The following is a 22,294-nucleotide window of genomic DNA, read 5'->3' as shown; positions in this document are numbered from 1 at the left end:
TTTACCACACATCCATTACTGCGCAAAGCCTTTATCACGCATTCTTTAAAAAAAATTTAAGAGTTTTATATAGCGCAAACTTGACCTGAATCCAATCAGGTATCAGAGCGCTTTACATAGCACCAGTTATATGCCTCTACAACATATGCCTTTACATCGCAAAGTAACTGTGTGTGTTTTATATATATTTAGGGGTTAGGGGTGGGTAGGAGAATTGGGTGGTAATGGTGTTTTTAGGGTTTAGGGGTGGATAGGGGGATAGGGTGGTTGAGGGTGTTTTTAGGGTTTAATGGTGGGTAGAGGTAAAGGGTGGTGGGGTGTTTTAGGGTTTAGGGGGTATGGGATGGTAAAGGTAATTAAAAAATGGGGCGCTTTCCTGCCAATTTAAAAAAGTATAGATATTAAAAATACATATATGTATTTGTAGAAATATATATATAAATATTTTCTTTTCAAATTTTCCCCAGAGATGAGGCCGCACTCCTTAGCAGGTAGGTGTCACCACTTTTATTGAGAAAACGGATTGATTCTCACCCCCATTCGTGCCCCCTGGCCTGACGCGTTTCAGGGAACCCTTCCCTTTCTTCAGAGGCCAAGCACGAGCAACCGATCATGTGCTGCTTCAATTTCCCCTGCATGCTTTCCTTTAAATGGCCTCAGGTGTGCCACTTGGTAGTCCGTTTTTCGCATTGCCTGCTGGGATTTGTAGTCAATTATTGCACCGATTACATCCCTCCAGTGGGTTGATTGCTCGTGTCTCTTTTCAGGGGCCAGTGTATAGCCCTCCGTTAAGCCCGGGTGAAACTCAGTCCGTTTAAATTTCATTACCTGCTGCGCCGATCACGGAGACACAATTTCTCCGCACAGACTCCAATTATTCCACGGGCGGTGCGTTGCCTCCACGGCCTGGAAGCGCTGTGAGTACATTTTTTCAAATTTTCCCCAAAGATGAGGCCGCACTCCTTAGCAGGTAGGTGTCACCACTTTTATTGAGAAAACTGATTGCTTCTCACCCCCATTGGTGCCCCTGGCCTGCCGCGTTTCAGGGAACCCTTCCCTTTCTTCAGAGGCCAAACACGAGCAACCGATCATGTGCTGCTTCAATTTCCCCTGCATGCTTTCCTTTAAATGGCCTCAGGTGTGCCACTTGGTAGTCCGTTTTTTGCATTGCCTGCTGGGATTTGTAGTCAATTATTGCACCAATTACATCCCTCCAGTGGGTTGATTGCTCGTGTCTCTTTTCAGGGGCCAGTGTATAGCCCTCCATTAAGCCCGGGTGAAACTCAGTCCGTTTAAATTTCATTACCTGCTGCGCCGATCACGGAGACACAATTTCTCCATGCAGACTCCAATTATTCCACGGGCGGTGCGGCCTCATCTCTGGGGAAAATTTGAAAAAATGTACTCACGGCGCTTCCAGGCCGTGGAGGCAACGCACCGCTCGTGGAATAATTGGAGTCTGCGCGTAGAAATTGTGTCTCCGTGATCGGCGCAGGAGGTAGTGAAATTTAAACAGACTGAGTTTCACCCGGGCTTAATGGAGGGCTATACACTGGCCCCTGAAAAGAGACGAGCAATCAACCCACTGGAGGGATGTAATTGGTGCAATAATTGACTACAAATCCCAGCAGGCAATGCGAAAAACGGACTACCCGGAAAGCATGCAGGGGAAATTGAAGCAGCACATGATCGGTTGCTCGTGTTTGGCCTCTGAAGAAAGGGAAGGGTTCCCTGAAACGCGTCAGGCTAGGGGGCACAAATGGGGGTGAGAAGCAATCCGTTTTCTCAATAAAAGTGGTGACACCTACCTGCTAAGGAGTGCAGCCTCATCTCTGGGGAAAATTTGAAAAAATGCACTCACGGCGCTTCCAGGCCGTGGAGGCAATGCACCGCCCGTGGAATAATTGGAGTCTGCGCAGAGAAATTGTGTCTCCGTGATCGGCGCAGCAGGTAATGAAATTTAAACTGACTGAGTTTCACCCGGGCTTAATGGAGGGCTATACACTGGCCCCTGAAAAGAGACACGAGCAATCAACCCACTGGAGGGATGTAATTGGTACAATAATTGACTACAAATCCCAGCAGGCAATGCGAAAAACGGACTACCAAGTGGCACACCTGAGGCCATTTAAAGGAAAGCATGCAGGGGAAATTGAAGCAGCACATGCTCGGTTGCTCGTGTTTGGCCTCTGTGGAAAGGGAAGGGTTCCCTGAAACGCGTCAGGCCAGGGGGCACCAATGGGGGTGAGAAGCAATCCGTTTTCTCAGTAAAAATGGTGACACCTACCTGCTAAAGAGTGCGGCTTCATCTCTGGGGAAAATTTGGAAAAAAAATAAAATATATATAGATATATATACACACACACACACACAACACAGGCACACATTAATAGGGTGTATAGGGATTCCACTTACCTTATGTATACTTATCTTGCATTGTAAAGGCACGCATGGTAAAGGCATTGCGTGGTAATGGATGCATGGTAAAGGCATGTGCCGTAAATGCATGCGTTGGTATGTCATACAAACATCAGCGAATGTTTGAGGTAGGTGAGATTGTGAGGGAGGCATAGCAGGTGATTATGGAGATGGCAAATCAAGAAATAGCTACAATTAGATATGTGAGAAGATTGTATGGTAGCTAACTGAAAGAACTCAAGACAGCTGCTCTAACAGTGCAAGGAATTGTGGTGATAATGACAGAGGTGGAGTTGAGGGGGAAAATGGGAAAGATGTAGGCGAAAGTTAAATGTAGATTGGGAAATATGAGCAAATTAGATGATGAAGTTGGAAGTAGAATGCAAATTCTGAACCCAAATTAGAGTAACTGTGTGCAGAGAGAACCCGTCTGATAAAGCGGTGAGAGAATAAGAGGGGGAGATAAGATGGGAAATATGTGAACAATAGTAAGGAGAATTGTTAGTGGGAGGGAAGAGGTAATAGAACTCTGAGAATAAGAGAGAGTTCTGGATAAAAGTGTGGACTTAAAGGATGAGGACAGGAGAACACATCACAGGGTAATGTAGAATAACTTTTAAATTGGAGTTTGACATAAAAGGTAGTAGTTTAGAGGAAGATGGGGTAGGACGGCGATAGGAAGATAGCAGATATGGAGGTGAGAGGGATCCTGAGGCAGAGCTGTGAGAGGTAGAGATGGCTAATGGAAGAGACATGGGATGATATTATGAAGGTATGAATGGTATATCTTAAGTTATTAATGTTGCACTAAATGTAGAATTTACCTTTATTGATGTACTTACTTCCTGTGACATCACCAGGGTCAAAGGTCACATGGCAACACTGTCAGGAAGACATCAAAGGCCATATGATGTCACTTCTTGTGATGTCATTGGGGTCAAAGGACAGGTGATGTCACTTCCACTGCCCCAGGCATTTTGGTGAATCAACATCTATGCATCTCAGTGTCGTGATATTGCTTTGGGATGACTGTTGCGCTCTACAAATGTTGTAAATAAATAAATAAATAAATACATACATGTGCTGGCACCTTGGCATTCTAGGGACAATTATTGGCAGATGATGGGCATTAATGTCATAAATGTGCCAACATCTGGAAAAATGCTCGTCTTGAAATATGGGGAGTACCTGGCATATTGAGAGCATCCATGGTACCCACCCATAGTATTGCTGACTGTGGCACAGTGGTGAGAATGCTAAACAGATTGACCAGATGGTGCTCAGCATTGACAAAATGCTGTGACTGTTATGGTGGTGTCAATTCTTTGAGTATGGAGCATCCATGATACACATGTATGGCACTAACTGCTGGCAAAATGCTGAAACTGGAAAATTTTAGGCAAATCTTGCCATGGGTAGAGCATTCATGACATAATCTCATATGCGGTTTGAGATTGCACTTAGTATATTTTGTCCATGCATAATATACTGGCATTCACACATGTATTTCTGGCCCTGGCATAAAAGTGGCCATTCATGACCTATTGTGGACATCCATGGGCAGATAAAGCCCACGCTTGAAATGCTGATGGCTTTAGCATAATATTTGAGTTATTTTAAATTTATGTGAGGTTTTTTGTAAAATGTTGCATATCACCAAGTGGTAACTGTAAGGAATTGGGTTGTAGGTTGACTGGGGTATGAACCCTAGTTAAACAGCAACCACAGTCCCAGCCAGGGTAAGAAGCAAGCAAACCTTAAAATTATCTGTGCGCACCCTCTTTTAGAAAGGCACAGAGCAGGCAGGCTTAATTTAGAGGCAATGTGTAAAGAATTTGTGCTACACTTCAAACTGCAAAACAGTGATAATATCACACAAAATGTTTCCACACCAGGGTAGAAATAAAGAGCCTTATTTAATAATTAAAACTAGACCAAAACGACAAAAATCAAATTAGTAAAACTGGTGATACTGAATTTCAAAATTTTAAAGTCAAATAGCGCCAAGAAGCCAAGACTGCTCTTTGGGACATCTGGTCGCACCGGACCAGAACAAAGTCAAATGTTCAGGTCGACCACGGAGGAGCGTGGGTCAGCTACAGAGACCCAATTAGTCCAGCTGAACCAAAGTACCCTAATTCTGGTTGTGGAGCACTTGCGTGGATCCACATCGAAGATGCATCGCACAACCGAAGATATGCCTCGGGTCCGAGATGCGGCGAGGCTGAGGTGCCAGGTCCTGATGCCTCGATGTCGAGGTTCCTGACAACGGAGCTTGAGATGCAAAGCCCAGTGTTGAGGATGCGAGGCGCAGCAGAGGCGATGCGTTGGTTCCGATAAGTGATGAAGCTGCGATTTAGAGATCCAGGGTTGCCGTTAAGGCTGCCGTCGACAAAGGATGTGAGGAGCTTGCGCCAGATAGAGCATCGCACAGCTGCAATACTGAAGGCGATGCGTCGGTCCCAGATGTGGGAGGCTGCGGTGATGCGTGTCTTTTGCGAGGGGTCTAATCCATGCAACAGCAGCAATGCATCGGTTCGGCTTGAAGATGCACCGCTCAGTCAATGAGATGCATTGATTCTGCTCAGGATGCATCACTAAGCAGAGGACCAATCGCTTCTGTTGGAGATACACCTCAGGCTTACTTCCAAGGGCCAGGATACGGGTGGCACCACTTGGCAGGGCAGACTCACAGATGGCAGAGTTTAGGTATAGAAGCAGGTTGGTTGGAAGTATATTACATCTCTGAGACTTCAGATCAGGAGACCAGCCAGTTAACACTTGATGTCACTCTGGGTTGTGGAGATAAGTGATGCAGGTCCAGTACTTCTCACCCAGGTAGGAGGGCTGCAGGCCAGCACAGCAAAACAGGATTCCAACAAATCAGCAGTCCAGTAGAATAGCAGTCCTTCAGCTGCATAGCAGTCCTTCCTGGAAGAGTATCCACAGGTCCAGATGTGTACTGAAGTGGTGGTGTCTGAAGTCCAGTACTTATACGCAGTTGTGCCTTTGAAGTGGAGGAGACTTCAAAGACATGGATTTGAGATGCACAGAGGTCCTCCCTTACTGCCCTGGCTCCAGACTCACTACATGGGGCTATGCAGCCCCTTGTGTGGGAACAGGACAAGATCTATTCATGTGCAAGTGAGGCTGGGTCTAGCTCTTCCCTCCTATCCTGCCAGGACAGCCCATCCATTCACACCAAAGCTTCCATTGTGTGTGGCTGTCTAGGGGGAATACACAAAGTCCAGCTCTCACCCACCCAAGATGTAATCAAAGACAGGCAGCAGGCATCAAATGGTTAAAGTAAGAAAATACCAACTTTCTAGAAGTGGCCTTTTCAGAACTGCAGTTTAAAATCTGACTTCACCATAAGTTTGGCTTTTAAATTGGGGTTCCAGAGACACCAGACTTGAAGGATTTATCTCTTCCCAATTGGGAATTACACTTATAAAATGTAATAAGCTAATCCCAATGCTATCCTATGGAGGAGATAGGCCTTGCAGTAGTGAAAAACAAAGTAGTTTTTTCACTACCAGGACATGTGAAACTTAAAAGTATGTGTCCTGCTTTTTAAATACATTGCACCCTGTCCTCGGGGATATCAAGGGCCCACATTAGTGGGTGACGTACATGTTTTAAATAGAAAGGTTTGGGCCTGGCCAAGGGTTAATTTTGCCAGGTCGAAATGGCAGTGTAAAATGCACACACAAGCTCTGCAATTGCAGGCCTGAGCCATGGTGAGAGGGCTACTTAAATGGGAAGCACAAGCAGTGCTGCAGGCCCACTAGTAGCATTAGAATGTTCAGGTCCTGGGCACATGTAGTGCACTTTACCATGGACTTATAAGTAAATTTAATATGCCAATTGGTTATGAGCCAATTTTACCATGGTTTAGGGAGAGATCCCATGCACTTTAGCACTGGTTAGCCGTGGTAAAGTGCTCAGAGCCCTAGGCCAACAAAAACGAGGTCACGAAAAGTAGAGGAGGAAGGCAAAAGGTTTGTGGGAGACCCTGCAGAGAGGGCCATTTTCCAACATTAACCTTGCATTCAATTAATAGCAAAATAGGCACAATGCCATAAACTGAAAAATGTATGTTTTGGGACGCAATGGTTGAATTTGCAAATATATGTTTAACCCATATTTCTGAATGGTGATAATCACTAATCTGTAAACGTAGTGCAATCTGTCTGCTATTTGAACCCATAAGGTCCACATAACACTAGCAGCACCACTGTTGTATGAGCCTGTAAAATCTGTCTAGATCTACTGCACTGTCTAAAATTGTGAGATTTGTCTATTTTCTTACTCTGCCCCATCCAAGGAGGTTCTCACCCGTACCATAAGATCTAGCATCAACCTGGGAGGGACAGGATAGAAAACTGAAAGGAAGTGCAACTTGGATTGGTTGATAACTGTTAGTATATGTGATTTTGTTTCTGCATTTTCTGAACTATCAGTATCAAGTATGGCCTAATTTGTGAGGGAGTTGTGCTGAAAAAGGCAGCATTTTTCACAATTTTCTGAAACTCATCCTCAAACAAGAGAACCTGTGACACTTCTGGGGATGATCAGGCTTGGCACACAATAAAAGTGCTTGAATATTCCATGAATGCCCTTCTGGAGCCTACAGCTTTTTAGAAAATGTATAATAAACATATTATATAAAATGCACTATTTCAATTAATATTTTTGAAAACAATGTTCTCAAATGAGAATCCCACCAAGCCTCTCTAGTGGAGGTCAGGACTGCTCACTTTGGAATTCGTGGCAGATATTACTGTTTAATGTTGAAGAAGATTATTTAAGGATGAGGAAGAAGTCGGTCAACAAGAGGGGAAATCTTAATTTACATGTTATTCCCTTCGGTGCAGATACTCTATTTGTAGACTTCCATTCAACACACGCACACCAACATCCTATCAGCATTCCAGAACATGGCGCAGACATACCAGGAATGTACTCCACACCTCTCTTGCCCAGAAACAACCAAACAAAGGACAGTTATTCCCTTACACTTTCAGTACTGGCAACCACTAAGGACCTGATTACGAGTTTGGCGGACAGGGTACTCCATCACAAATGGGACGGATATCCCGTCCGTCGTATTACGAATTCAGTTATATCCAATGTAACATAATGGAACTCGCAATAGGCGCCAACAGGATATCAGTCACATTTGTGATGGAGAAACCCATTCGCCAAAGCGCATAATCAGGCCCTAAATGTCCAAAATGTATAAGTCGCACCTCCAGCCTAACACATTGCTGCACTTTTGAACACCCAGGAAGACATACAAAAATAACAAATAGCACTCACTGTAATCCACAACACATCAGGGAAACCATGGCTAACCTACAAGTCATGAGACTTTCCACATCTTACGTCAAGCGAAAATAAAGTGACAACATCTAGGTTGCAACTAACCTTGCTCAATGGTCCGAGGCCATCGAGTCTTGCGAGCCCTCCGACATAAGACCCTACCACCGCATATCTGCACACATAATCACACCCTATAACAGTTATAGATGCAGGACTTGAAGTCATGGAGTCAAATAGAACTTGTCCACTCTCAATGTAGGCGAAGTCCTGGGCTCAGAACCCTCGGACTGACTTCAACAAGGGGATTCCTCTCCAACCCCAAGTCTACACATTCAAGAGATCAAAACAGTGACCACACAAAGGGTAACTGTACGTCATCTCAAAACATTTATGAATAGCCTCCAACTCAAAATCTGTCGCACACAGATTCTTCCCATTGCCATCCAACCACATCATACTTTCACAGGTATGTCACAAAAGCAATGTCACAAAATCAGCTCACATTTGCATTTGATCTCCTTACGTAGACAATATCTAGAACTGTATACATTCTCCATATGTCCAAAACAAATCTGAACCCTTGCGCAATCTCAACACACGCAGACAACATGTAAGGCAATGTTGTACACAATCATCATGCCTACATCACATCTAACCCCATATGCAGAACCCATGGAAATTCAGGAAGATTGAATATAAACCACGCTTGTACTTGTCAGGACTCACACACAATCTCCAAAAGGATCCGGGCCCTCTTAATCAGCCAATAAGTGTGAATATGGAAACATGCACAGGTTCTATCCGACAACATTTTACAGAAGTGGGAGGAATTTGTGATCAGCACCGAGTTTAACCCCTGTCATATGAGCTTCTTAAACTATTATTTCCCACAAAAGTACCGCTGCTGTCTGCTGACCCCCACTGCTTCTACATGCCATTTCCTGTTAGCACAGCTGTTTGAGTGTGAACGTCCTGAGGATAGAGAGCAGAGAAGGAACGGCTTTAATTAAGAGTTTCACGTTTGCACTCTTCCCAGCTCTGAGAATGTTCCAGAACATCCGCACGTGGCATGGCTACCAAACCCAGCTCATCAGAGCCCCGCAGGAACGCAGTGTCCGCTTCACTTGATGTTACTTCAGGTTGTGGCTGCTTGTGCAGCTCATGAAACCATATGTAGGAAAGCGGTCTCCCTGATAAACGACATACTAGGCCCACAAACTACGCCTGTGCATTTGCTTTGGTTGAAAAAATACCATATTTTATGAGGATATTGCACACGCAAAAATTCATCTACAAGATCATGCCCTGTAATTGGACACTGACCGAGCTAGAGGTCGTATTGCCGCATATTTCCTAGTGTTTTCATCAATTGTTATGAATCTTTCACCATTTTCCAAAATGACACCAGATCTTTCTGGCAAAAAAAAAAGTGTGACTAGACAAGAAAATTCACAAATCAAATAGTGCAATTTCACCGGTCTCTATTATTACAGGTACGACTATAAATGTTAAGAGCATTGGCTTTAAAAATTGTATTTCATATTTTTATGTGTGAGAACCTGGATGTGAGAACTGAATAGGTAAACCAAAACTCATGCACACCGGTGACCCAAAGATCAGGCCAGCTGTCGACCCTCATACAAGCCCTAGTTCCATATTAAGATTTCCAAGGCAGAGAACATTCAACAGCAGGGTGTCTTCGGGGACATAGTTCAGGGCAACTAACGATAGAACTCTGTCCTAAATACTTTGTGGCTTTCTATTGTGACCCATCCTGGACGAACCAGACAGAAAATATACCTGCGGATTATTCATTAGCATTACCAATTGACCATAGTTTGACTATTGTGGGAAGCCTTCAACTCATAGAGAAGGCTAAACACCGTGTCATAGCCACGCTCACCATTGGCTGCGCCCTGTGAACAGCCACCCTCTGTGTCCCGCCGCCATCCTCGGGCACCTCAAGCCTTAAGTGCAAGCACTTAAGGTGCTTTCAGTCAATCAGAAGGCAAGTCACTCAATCCACAGGCTGGCACCATTCAATGCTGATATCAAATGCCAGGCAGAGGAGCAGGGAAGGGCGGTAGAGTGCTGCCCAGCTCCAAGGCTATTTAGTCTCCCTGTTATAGGCGCTTGAAGTGCTGTTGTGCACAAGTTCCACCTCCCTTCAAAGTGCAGGTGTTAAGATGCATCAAATTCAACAGAAAAAAAGTACTTATCAATTTTTCAAAACCATTGTGATTCATCTTTTCAGCTAAACTTGACATATAAAATACCGAATATTTGATTTATTTGATAGGTTTGGGAGTTATTGAGTACGGATTTGCCATAAATTGATGCACGATTCGATAAAATCAGGAGATATAATGCGCTTTTAAGCATTTTATCGTTCTTGGATTAATAACGAAATCTACCATCCTTGCCTGACTTTTAACATTGTCCAATTAAGTAAGTAAATTCAGTAATCTCTGGGGGAAGCGATTGTCAACAATTCACCAAATGAAACGTCTCTGCATAACTGAATCTGCTTCTGTCATATGTAAGCCGTCTTGAGTGATCTTTTGACATCTCTTCAGACCCACACCAGTACTTAAGTTGAGCCAGTGGTATTGGGTGCTCGGCACTGGAAATTATTTGCCAATACCGGTACTTATGACAGTCAGCCACAGGGTGGTGCAGTTTGTGTAAATTAAAGATGAGCACACAACACTTATTTATTCATTAAATAAACATTTAAAAGGACTAAAACCTGCTGTCCAAGCCATTCTCATAGCTTTGGGAGCCTGAAATAGTCTGAATTGTCACACTTGTAGGAGTGGGATGGTTAGTAGTTTGGTTGGTGCTGTGACTGGCAGCGCTACCAGGGGTAATAGGTGGTGCAAGCTTCAGTGGCCTCCGCATGATTGCCCTGGCACTTTTTTTTTTTTACAAATTAAGCACTGCCCCCACTCAATTATTATTGGGATCTGGGGGCCCCCATTATGTCATTATTGTAAGGCAGAGACCCAAGCATTTTCCTTGATTTGACCAACAAAACCCTGCACAAAAATGCAGAAACAAGAATTCATCAAACAAATACCCAAATAATGAAATATATTGAAAAATAAATTTGGGGAAAATGGGAAGTTTGGAGGTTTTATAAATTCAATTGAGTGCACTCATTGTCCATGTTGATGCATTTGCACTGCTCTCACAATTCAATCTGAGGATGCTAACTTAATTTTTAGCCTCCAGTTGCAATTTCATTCACATTTACAGAACGTTTTACATTTTTTAAAGTGACATGTTGCTTCTATATTTATATACACTTTAAAAACCTGTTAATATTATATCGATTTCCAAGCAGTAACACACCTCCTAAGAAGGATTTGCCGACCCCCAGGGGTCCCCAGACCCCTGGTTAAGAATCACTGAACTAGACATTACCTAAAGGTAATCAAAGCCACATTCTTTGTAGATATCTTTCTTGTGAACTACACAATATCTATTTTTTTTATAAACACCACAACCCCTCCATGTGCAGCCAATGCCATTAAATATTGACCCTCCTGTACCACAGAGTAGTTACATCAAAGATTGTTGCTTCTTGCAATAAAATGTGTCTCCTGGAACAGAACAATGTGGGCCTTAGATTGTCCAAAAGCTTATAAAGGTGAATGCTTACTGATTCCAATGTTACATTAGCCTTATACTATTTATTTATGGTTCACAGTTTCCATAATCAATAAACTTTTATCTTTGCTATAGGATTTCATGTTTGTATTTGTTCCTCTCAGCCATCATCCAGAACTAGGGAGAGGGTGAGTGAGCTTTCTGGCCTATTTCTTGAAAAAATGCACTCTTTATTTAGCATGTCAATCTGAAGATGGTCTGGTGAATTCCTGACTCGGTTTCCCTGTCCCCCTCAATACCTTAGGCTTACTTGTTCAGAGAGTTTCCTTCTTATCATCTATTCAAGATCTCCATTGATTTGCTCCATAAACCATTGAACTATTGCACCCTTTAATCATGAACGCCTTTTATTTTGGTGAACTATTTCCCCAAAAATCTCAAATAATCTGCCCATAATGAAACCCTCCAAAATTGCTCTTCACATCTCCGTTCCTTAAGATAAATTTCATATCAATATATTTATTTTTTATCCAAGCATATCATTTATCGTTTTGCAGAAAAAAAAACATCACAAAAACAGTAATTCTGCTGCGGGTCCTATTGGTGAGGGAGACCCGTGAAGTGGGCGTCCGGCCCGAAGCCCCCGTCCCCCTATTTTCGGACTGATCGGGGGACATCCCGGGGGCGGCTGAGTGGCGAGGAAGATTGGGCTGGCGCATAATAGACTGATTATCCTGCCTACAGGGACGCACCAGCGGCCGGGTGACGGTCGGAGCTGCGGCGCAAGGAGGCATTGCTAACTCTGGCGGAGGTGCTCCGTTCGGCGGCGTATGGTAGCAGCCTGCTTGCGGGACATCGCTGGGCAAGTGGCCTGGATCACGACCCGCCCTTGTGACCGACGGCTTCGTGTGGAGACCTCAACATGAGGCCTAAAGGGGCGGCGGCGGCCCAAACAAATAAACTTGACAAGTACGCAGTCCCGAGGTCGGCCCCTCAGACTGAGGGGACAACGGGGGAGCGGTAGACGCCGGCGGAGCCCTCCTTGACGGCTATCATGACCGCCATACAGACCCTAGGGACTACCCTTGAGACTAAAATTGATAAAATGTCCATTGAAATGAATCTTTTGCGTGCAGACCTCAACAAAACATCGGACAAGGCTAGAACTAATGAGACTGACATCGCGGAACTCAAGGCCTCCTCCAAGAAACTTGAACAGAGCTGGTCAATCAACACCGCCAGATGGCCCTGAAGCTGGAGAGATCGGGACGCCATTCTGCAGGCCGCCAGACAGAAGGGAGACCTACAGTACGAAAACGCGACGGTCAGGTTCTTTCCTGACTTCACGCTTAAGGTGCAACGAGAGCGACGATCGTTTGAAGGGGTGAAAGCAGGTTTGCGGGAGAGGGGCATCAAGTACATGATGTTCTTCCCAGCAAAGCTCAAAGTCCTCGATGGCAGCAGATCCCTCTTCTTCGCCACGCCTTCAGAGGTGCAGGACTGGCTGGACGGGGGAGCTTCGAGGCCGTCAGCTGGCGCTACGAGGGACGACTGGCGGGAGGCCCGGACCGGCTCGCCAGCCCCCCAGGTCGGCGGGTCGGAGGTGGATAAGTCGAGTCAGCGCTCCTGGCGTTCAAGATCCCGCAGTCCGGACCTGGGCGGCACCTAAAGACCACGGGGGCGCTGGCACAGATGGGAGGATGCTCTCCCGGGACGATTGCACACTGATCAGTAATGTATAATTTCTCTCTATGATATTGGAGGGAGGGTATGCCTGGGACGGCGCTTCAGGTGTGGGGGCCACCCTCTCGGTGCCAGTTGGGAAGTGCCTCTGTACGGGAGGTATCGGAGACTGACTGATATTACATGCCTGCTTGGTGCGGGTAGTGTGTTCGACCTGCTGATGACATTGAGCGAAAACAATTGACAGAGGGGCGGGGCAGTACGGCAGGGGATGTTGAACTCTCTTGGTGACTTGCTCGCATGGGTTGGAGAAGACTCAATGGCAAGGGGGAGAGGCGCTCATCGGCTGGAGTTGGTGCTAGCGCACGCCTCACTTATCAGTTTTTAGAGGGGAGGGACTTTTTCTCTCCTTTCTTGTTTAGGGTGAAAGGCGCTCTGCTAGTTGGGGGATGTGGGTAGTTGTAAACCTACATGGCAGCGTAGCAGGGAGGGAAGGGAGGCGGGGGGGCTACAGTTTCTGGGGGGTTTTGGGGAGATTAGTGATACTTCAGGGGGGGCGGGAGTTTCAGTTGGTCAAGTGAGCACAATCCTTGTGAGGTGGCGCGGTGTTGCATGCCGTATGGACAACAGCTTTACATCAAATGGCTATGAAGTGGGATAAGAGTATCAAATTGCTTAGTTGGAATGTAAATGGGTTGGCGGACAAGCTTAAGAGAAGTATAGTACTCCAATTCCTCAAAAGACACCTCCCAGATATTGTCCTACTGCAAGAGACACACCTCATCGGGAACACATGCCGGGCACTTAACAGATGGGGGTACACACTGGCCACACAAGCCGGCTTCACATCGGGATCCCAAGGGGTGGGCATACTGGTGCGCCGTAACTTTCCAATGGTAAAAACGGACCCGCTGGGCCGCTATGCAGTGCTCACGGGAAAGTGGGCAGGTCGCACGCTTAACCTGGTGACGGTGTATATTCCACCTGGTCTCCAGAGTCAATCTTATCAGGATCTGGGGGAACTCCTTCTCTCCCTTCCCGAAGGGCAGCTCTTAGTTGGGGGAGACTTTAACGCAGTAGTGTCTGGAGACTTGGATAGACACCCACCGCAGAACATTCCACCGGGGCAAATGTGGCTCTCCAATCTGCTGGAAGCGTATGGGCTGGTGGATCTTTGGCACCTTCGCCACCCCACTCAGCTACAATACACATTCTTCTCGGGACCACACCACACATTCTCCAGGATAGACTACCTCCTTACTCTCCTGCAGCACGACACCACGGTTCAGGACGTTAAACACTTGGCAAGGGGTATATCAGACCACTCCCCGCTGTGGACGCATCTAACAATCGGGGAGCAGAGGGTGGGATGCGTGGCGCCCAAGAGCCCCTGGTTGATGCGTAAGCCTGAAATTAAGAAGGCACTCACTCGGTCAATAGATCATTATTTCACTGATAATGTGGAGACAGTGGAAGCCCCACTTACCCTCTGGGAAGCATTTAAGACGGTGGTGAGGGGGGAGGCCCTCTCAAAAATCGCCGGACAGTGTAAGGAGAGGGAAGAGCAGATGCTTGCGGTGGAGCGGGACCTTCTCGCACTGGAGGGAGAGGCGCAGGTGCATGGGACCTTAAAGGCCTAGCATCAAATACAGCTGAAAGCCGCTGAGTATAGGGCCCTAGCCACGGAGGCTGCTAAGACTGTAGCGAGAGATAGAGGAGGCCGGCTATACGACCAAGGGGATAAGGCGGGTAAATTAATCGCCTGGTTGGATAAAAAACAGATGGCACAGAGGGTGGTGGCAGAAATCCGTTCTGAGGGGGCCTCCCCCCTGACCGACCCGCAGGAGATAATAGGCAAATTTGCTGCACATTTCAAAGGAGTGTACAGCAGAGGTTCCGACCGGTCAGAAGAGGATTCTGCTGCGCTCCTAGAGGACATAAAGCTGCCTGTGCTTTCTGATGAGGATCCCGAGACTCTGGACGGCGACCTCACCGTCGCCGAACTGGTAAAAGCTATTAAGGACCTGCGGCCTGGGAAGGCCTTGGGCCCTAACGGCCTACCTATTGAGCTGTACAAGCTCCGGCCCGACTGCCTGGGCACGCATCTCAAAAGTATGTTCGAAGACAGCAAAGCGATGGGGAAACTACAGAGAGACCAATGCATCGCCACGCTGGTAGCTATCCCCAAGGAAGGAAAACCCTGGGACCGCTGCTCCTCCTACAGGTCAATATCATTATTGAACGCTGAGCCTAAGATACTGGCAAAGCTCCTTGCAAACCGGGTTAAACCAATAATTACCAAACTGGTCCATCCCGACCAATCGGGCTTTATGCCGCATCGAAATACAGCCCTTAATCTGCGACGACTCCACGGCATGATGGGTCGCCGCCACATGATCCAGGAGGATGTGGTGGTGGTATCACTAGATGCCGCTATGGCATTTGATACGCTGGAATGGCCCTATATGATGGCGGTCCTTAAGAGATTGGGCTTTGGTCCCAGCTTCGTTGGGTGGGTGCGCCTCCTTTATACCGAGCCTCTGGCCCAGGTGGTGGTGAATAACAAGAGCTCCGAGGTTTTTGCACTCAAAAGGGGGACAAGACAGGGCTGCCCCCTCTCACCCTTGCTGTTTGCACTCTGCCTGGAGCCTCTGGCAGCCTGGATAAGACAAGATCCCTCAATACGAGGGCTGAGATGGGCGAAGGGATGGGAGGACAGGATTTCGCTGTATGCAGACGATGTCCTGCTATACCTTGCCTCCCCCTCTAAATCCCTCTGGGTGGCCCTAGACATTTTTACAAGCTTTGGGAAAAACTCCGGCTACAGCATCAATTGGGGAAAGTAATTGTGCTACATGGCGCCCCTCCTTCTGTTCCGCGTGGTTGCCCGATCCAGATAGTCACGGAAGGGTTCAGGTATCTCGGAATCTATATCTCCGGCGATGCAAAAATACGCTTTGAGAATAACCTTGGGCCACCTCTACAGAGGTTCCAGAGGGATACGGCAATCTGGAAGAGGCTCCCGCTGTCGCTGCTGGGTCGTGCGGCCCTTTTCAAGATGATGGCGCTGCCGCGGTTTCTATACGAGCTTCAAAACTACCCGGATCTGGTCCCACACAATTACTTCGCAGATATTGAGGCCACTCAGAGGGACCTGCTGTGGAATGGCGCACTGCGCATAGCTCTCCCGAAACTTACATTAGGGTGGTACGATGGTGGCATAGCACTTCCGGACATCCGTAAATATTACTAGGCAGCGCATCTCTCGGCTATCAATCAGGGCACGTACGGCAGTGGGGATGACCCCGGGTATGCGATGGATAGGTGGCTCCTCCCTGGGGGAAACTTTGAGACCGCACTCTACTCGCAGCCTAATAGGTTCCACCTCACGGGGCCTACAAAACACTCGGTCCAACTGTGGCATATTGTGAACCGGAAGCTAGGGTGGGCTGACAAACTTACGAAGGCAACCATGCTCTGGGTGTCAGAAAGACTAGGGTCGTTGGGTCGCACTAAGGGATTCCGTAATTGGGATCTGATCGGTATATCCCATATAGGGGACCTTTGGGGAGCCAGGGGATTGGTGCCCTTTGCCTCCCTACAGAGGTCCCACGAGTTAGCACACTCGGAGTTCTTCCGGTACATGCAGGTTCGGCACTCTCTTCAATCTAACATTCCACCGGGGACAGTCTTCCCGGAATCCTCCCCCTTAGAGGATAGGTTGCTTGACGGATACCTGCCGGAAAGGGCGATATCCCTCACATATAAAAAACTCATACATCACTCCCCGGATCCACTGGGCTCCCTCAGGGGGAAATGGGAGGTGGACGGCCTGGAAATTGATGATGAGGAAGGGAGGGAGGTTCTCTCCTCCCCCAAAGAGGTGGCGATATCGGCAAAGTTACGGCTGATACAGCTCAAAATACTACATCGGGTGTATGTCTCGGGCACCAGGCTAGTGTTGATGGGGAGGAGTACAGACAGGCTCTGTCGGCGAAGTTGTGGGGAGAGGCGGATATTTCTTCACATAGTATGGGAATGCCCGCAAATTCAACCATATTGGGCAAAGAAACATGATTGTATGAGCGAGGTTTGGGGGGGTAAAGTTACGGCCTGAAGCTAAGCGGTGCCTCCTGATCATTTGGAAGCCCACGGACCTACCGGTAAAAGGCAAATTGTGGGCAACACTGGGGCTGGTGATTGCAAAACGTAACATAGCGCGCCTGTGGGGGGCGGGAGCGCCCCCATTGATTGGTTCATGGAAGGATGACATGGACTGGTGTATGCTGCAGGAAAAGACAGTGTATGTTTCGAGAGGGTGCCCTGGGAAATGGGTAGCGGTCTGGTCTCCTTGGAATACATACCGCGGTAACATCTGCGAACCTCCCATCTTCCCCCCCCCGGAGGAAATGTTAACCCAATAATATGATGGTATTGTCTGTCCCTGAACTGCTGTTCCATAACAAGTTACAATATCGTCTATGAGTCCAAGGATGAAACACTGTAACAACATTAAGTGAGAACTGTGAAAAGACCAACATGTTTATGTTTGTTAATAAAAAAAATTTATAAAAGAAAAAAAAATAATGATTGCTTGATGTGTGAATCCATACCTGGAGAAATAGCACTTGACTTAATGCAAGAGCTGCAGACAGAGGCACATTGTGCCCAGCATTTGGAACGTCATGCAGAAAAAACCTGGGCCCAGATTTACCAACGCTCTGCGTCTGGTTTGCAAACTTAGACCCAATGCAAAGTGTTGGGATGGAATTTACAATCCAACACAAATCACAGTTTTGGGTTGGATTGTAATGCAAATTAATAGATTTTGACAAAAATTCATAACCACAAAGGCTTGCAGACTTCGATTTGATTGGAGGCTGGAGAAACAAGGAGAAATATTTGTATTCCTCCTTGTAATATCCTCTTTGCATATGTGCTACATTCTACAGCACACATAAAATGAGAAAATTGCCTTTCAGCATAGTTTTTGTGCAGAAAAGGACTCTTTCCATCACAATAATTATGCTGACACAACAAAGACACACTTGCACTACGGTGCAGGGGTGTCTGCGTTGGTGCACAGCAGTATACAGTGCACCAGCACAGGGAGAGAGCAGAAAAGAGCCACATCTTTCTAGATATAGTGCTAACCTTCTCTTTCCTGTTTACGCAACACAGCACAGCAACTGAACTTGCTGCGCTGCGTTGCAGGATTTATCTGTAACCTGGGCCCTGATATTCCCAGGTGTGCCTGTTATTCCCCATTCTGGGATCAATAAATCCTAATGTCTGTTATTTGGTGCTGTGAAAGTGATCACAATAAAGCTCATTGGCCCCTCTTGTTCCTGCGCCAAATAACAGTCTACTTGTAATGAGGATCAGAATCTGCAAAATTGCTAAATTCTGTTTTGCAAGAAAACTGCACAGACCTATGTTATAGCAGGAATATTATATATAAGATAGAGTATGGCTGCTCTAAACTAGTGGGTAGCTAGCAGATTGCATACATACCTTGCAATCTGGGCATATTATTTATGGTTGGTTGAAAGTAACTGTTTCATAAGTCAGGAAGCGATTCCAGGAAATCTTTCTTGTAAACAAACAAATGATTTCCTTTCATTTCCAAAGTGTGGAGGTCTTTTATGGCTGCACTAAAGAGCCCGAACAAATGCTAATCACTCATTTATTTATATTTTTGATAAAACTGAACATTCACAGCCAACCTATCTGTCATTCTTGTTTATTTTTATTGTTTACATTTATGTCAATAGAATCTATATAATAATAAGCATTTGCATATGATAATAAATCAATGGCTTTTTGCTTTGGTGCCTTTGATTAGAAATGTCAACGATTTATAGTGACACAAAAAGGTGATGGACGGAATGCTGAACAATGTCAAACACTCACCTCCAGTACCAGATCTGGGTTGAATACATCATTTCTTTGCTCACCATCCATCATCTTTTTGTGTTGCTGAAGTCACCCCAAGTGGGAAGGGTAAGCACAGACGTGGGTCCCCTGCTCACTATGCCATTGAATTCAAGCTAGCCTGGCTGATGAGGGGTGATTCCCTGAAACTGGTGCCTGGATGCTTATTTCCTTGCTAGCAGACAAACTCGTTTTCTCAGATCACTGCTGTTGTCAGAAGAAAGCATTAACTCTGGAGCCATCATGGAGTTGGTTTACCTGCCCAGACTCTATCTGGGATTAATCTGAGGCACCTTGTTTTCAGCGTTCCCGTAGTGTTCATGAATCCAAAAACACCAGAAACTGGATGGAATAGCACTGCATGGCAATCCAGCCCAAAAAAATAAAAATGTATTCCCCATAAGCTGGGAGAAAACTCCAAGCGCATAAAGGACCTTTTTTTGTTTTTTTGTTATTTGTTTTCCCAAAACAACCCATGTTTTCAGGGTTATTCTTTGGAAAACAAAAATACACCACTGGGCTCACCATGCCCCTGGTTTTTATTGTTTATTTTCACTGTGGTAAAAAAAGCTGCCAGGAAGTTGGCTGTCCTACATTTGGCTGACAGGTTTCAGCTGGTGCATAAAGCCTGTATCACAGCAGAAACAAGCATTTGCAATTCAAAAGGTCTCCCATTACTGATAGTTTGAGGTATTGGCGTTGCAAATAATAATGCAATGCCAATAGCTCATACTTTCAGTAATGCGAGACCTAGTGCATTGCAAATGCTTGCGTAGTGAGCCAGGAACCAGTATTGTATGTCTCAGTGCAGTACTGCAAGCTGCTCCTAAAGGTCCCTAGTGAGAAAAGGCACCAGCACTGCATGTTTAGGTGCAGTAACGCAAGTTGCTCCTAGAGGTACCTAGCGAGCACAGCACCAGCACTGCATGTCTTGGTAAAGTACCGCAAGCTGCTCCTAGAGGCCCCTAGTGAGCAAGGCACCAGCACTGCATGTCTCAGTGCAGTACCGCAAGCTGCTCCTAGAGGTCCCTAGTGAGCAAGGCACCAGGACTTCATGTCTAGGTGCAGTACCGCAAGTTGCTCCTTGGGGTCCCTAGTGAGCACGACACCAGCACTGCATATCTCGGTGCCGTACCGCAAACTGCTCCTAGAGGACCCTAGTGAGCAAGGCACCAGCACTGAATGTCTAGGTGCAGTACCGCAAGTTGCTCCTAGAGGTCCCTAGTGAGCAGGGCACCAGCACTGCATGTCTCAGTGCAGTACCGCAAGCTGCTCCTAGAGGTCCCTAGTGAGCAAGGCACCAGCACTTCATGTCTAGGTACAGTACCGCAAGTTGCTCCTAGAGGTCACTAGTGAGCAAGGCACCAGCACTGCATGTCTCGGTGCAGTACCGCAAGCTGCTCCAAGAGGTCCCTAGTGAGCAAGGCACCAGCACTGAATGTCTAGGTGCAGTACCGCAAGCTGCTCCTAGAGGTCCCTAGTGAGCAAGGCACCAGCACTGCATGTCTCAGTGCAGTACCACAAGCTGCTCCTTGTGGTCACTAGTAAGCAAACCACCAGCACTGCATGTCTAGGTGCAGTAACACAATCTGCTTCTAGAGGTCACTAGTGAGTAGGGCACCAGCACAGCATGTCTACAAAGTTGGAGTTACTGGCATGATAAATGGCAATGTTTTTTTACCTAGCCATGTTGCAGGGTGCAGTACCATATCTGGCCAAAAGGGAACCTCTTCTGGTCACATACGGTACTGCACCCTGCAGAAGATAAGGTAAATTACTACATTAATTTCGGATCAGGTTGTACCCTGAGTGGAGCTGATGAAGGGAAATTTATAGACAGTCTCATATAAATATGAGATGTTCTAGTGAGTGAAGTAACCACTGCAAGCCTAGCTTAGGACCAAGTGTTTTCTGACTGAAGCCATTTAAGAAAATAGTGCCTTAAGGCTGTAATAAAAACCTAAGAAGTAATAACACATGTAACAAGGGGTGTCCTCATGGGAGGTTACAAGAGAGACAAGGCGGAACTAAGGAGGGACTACTAAGCCTATTGACCAATGAAAAGTCACCACTTACAAAGGACACGGACAGGAGCCAATTAAAAAGATGGGCAGAAAGTGGGTGGGGCTTTATGCCCATATCCTGAATACAAAAGACACACAATTGATGGACGGAATGCAGAATAAATCAAAACATTCACCCCCAGTCAAGAGATCTTGGTTAAATCCATCATTCTTTTGGTCACCATGCCACCCCAGTTTAGACCTGGCCATATGCAAATCAGTCTTGACCCTGTGCCTCATGGGAACAGTCCAGCCCGAACTGCCAAGCCAGGTCCTCCCTGGACCGGAAACAAGCATCCTAGGACCAGTTTCGGGGTTGCACCCCTCTTCAGCCAGGATAGCTTGATTCCAGTGGCACAGTGAGCCCAGGACCCACGTCTGGGCATACCTTGGGTACTTAGGGCGAGAAAGCAAAAGACACACAATTGATGGACGGAATGCAGAACAAATCAAAACATTCCCCCCCAGTCACGAGATCTGGGCTAAATCCATCATTCTTTTGCTCACCATGCCACCCCAGTTTAGACCTGGCCATATGCAAATCAGTCTTGACCCTGTGCCTCATGGGAACAGGCCTGCCCGAACTGCCAAGCCAGGTCCTCCCTGGACCGGAAACAAGCATCCTAGGACCGATTTCGGGGTTTCACCCCTCTTCAGCCAGGATAGCTTGATTCCAGTGGCACAGTGAGCCCAGGACCTACGTCTGAGCATACCTGGTGCACTTAGGGTGAGAAAGCAAAAGACACACAATTGCTCAACAGGGTCAGACTGATTTGCATATGGCCATGTCTGAACTGGGGTGGCGGAATGAGCTAAAGAATGATGATGGATAAAACCCAGATCAGTTGACAGGGGGTGAGTGCTTTCAATGTTCAACACTCCATCCATCATCCCCTTTGGTTTTGGTTTGTTTGCCCTAAGTTGGCAGGGTATGCCCAGACGTGGGTCCCTTGCTCACTTTGCCACTGCATTCAAGCTAGCCTGGCTGACGAAGGCTGATTAGCCAGAAACCGGTCCCAGGATGCTTGTTTCCGGTCCAGAGAAGATATGGCTTGGCAGTTCAGGCTGGACTGTTCCCATGAGGCACAGGGTCAGACTGATTTGCATATGACCATGTCTGAACTGGGGTGGCAGAGTGAGCTAAAGAATGATGATGGATTAAACCCCGATCAGTTGACAAGGGGTGTGTGCTTGCAATGTTCAACACTCCGTCCATCATCCCCTTTGGTTTTGCATATCCTGAATACAGCATGCTTTGA

At 46.7% G+C, this 22,294-nt stretch overlaps 1 long non-coding RNA gene across 2 annotated transcripts in view; it reads right to left on the bottom strand.

The window, feature by feature from the left end:
• The window catches only part of LOC146785306 (uncharacterized), a 166,064-nt gene that overhangs the window by 93,105 nt on the left and 50,665 nt on the right, over positions 1-22,294 (bottom strand). The gene's annotated exons all lie outside the window — the stretch shown is intronic.

Source organism: Triturus cristatus, chromosome 11 (assembly GCF_964204655.1).
Source record: "Triturus cristatus chromosome 11, aTriCri1.1, whole genome shotgun sequence".
Lineage (NCBI taxonomy): Eukaryota > Metazoa > Chordata > Amphibia > Caudata > Salamandridae > Triturus > Triturus cristatus.
The sequence above is the reverse complement of the archived record's forward strand: the minus strand, read 5'-3'. Positions and strand labels throughout refer to the sequence as shown.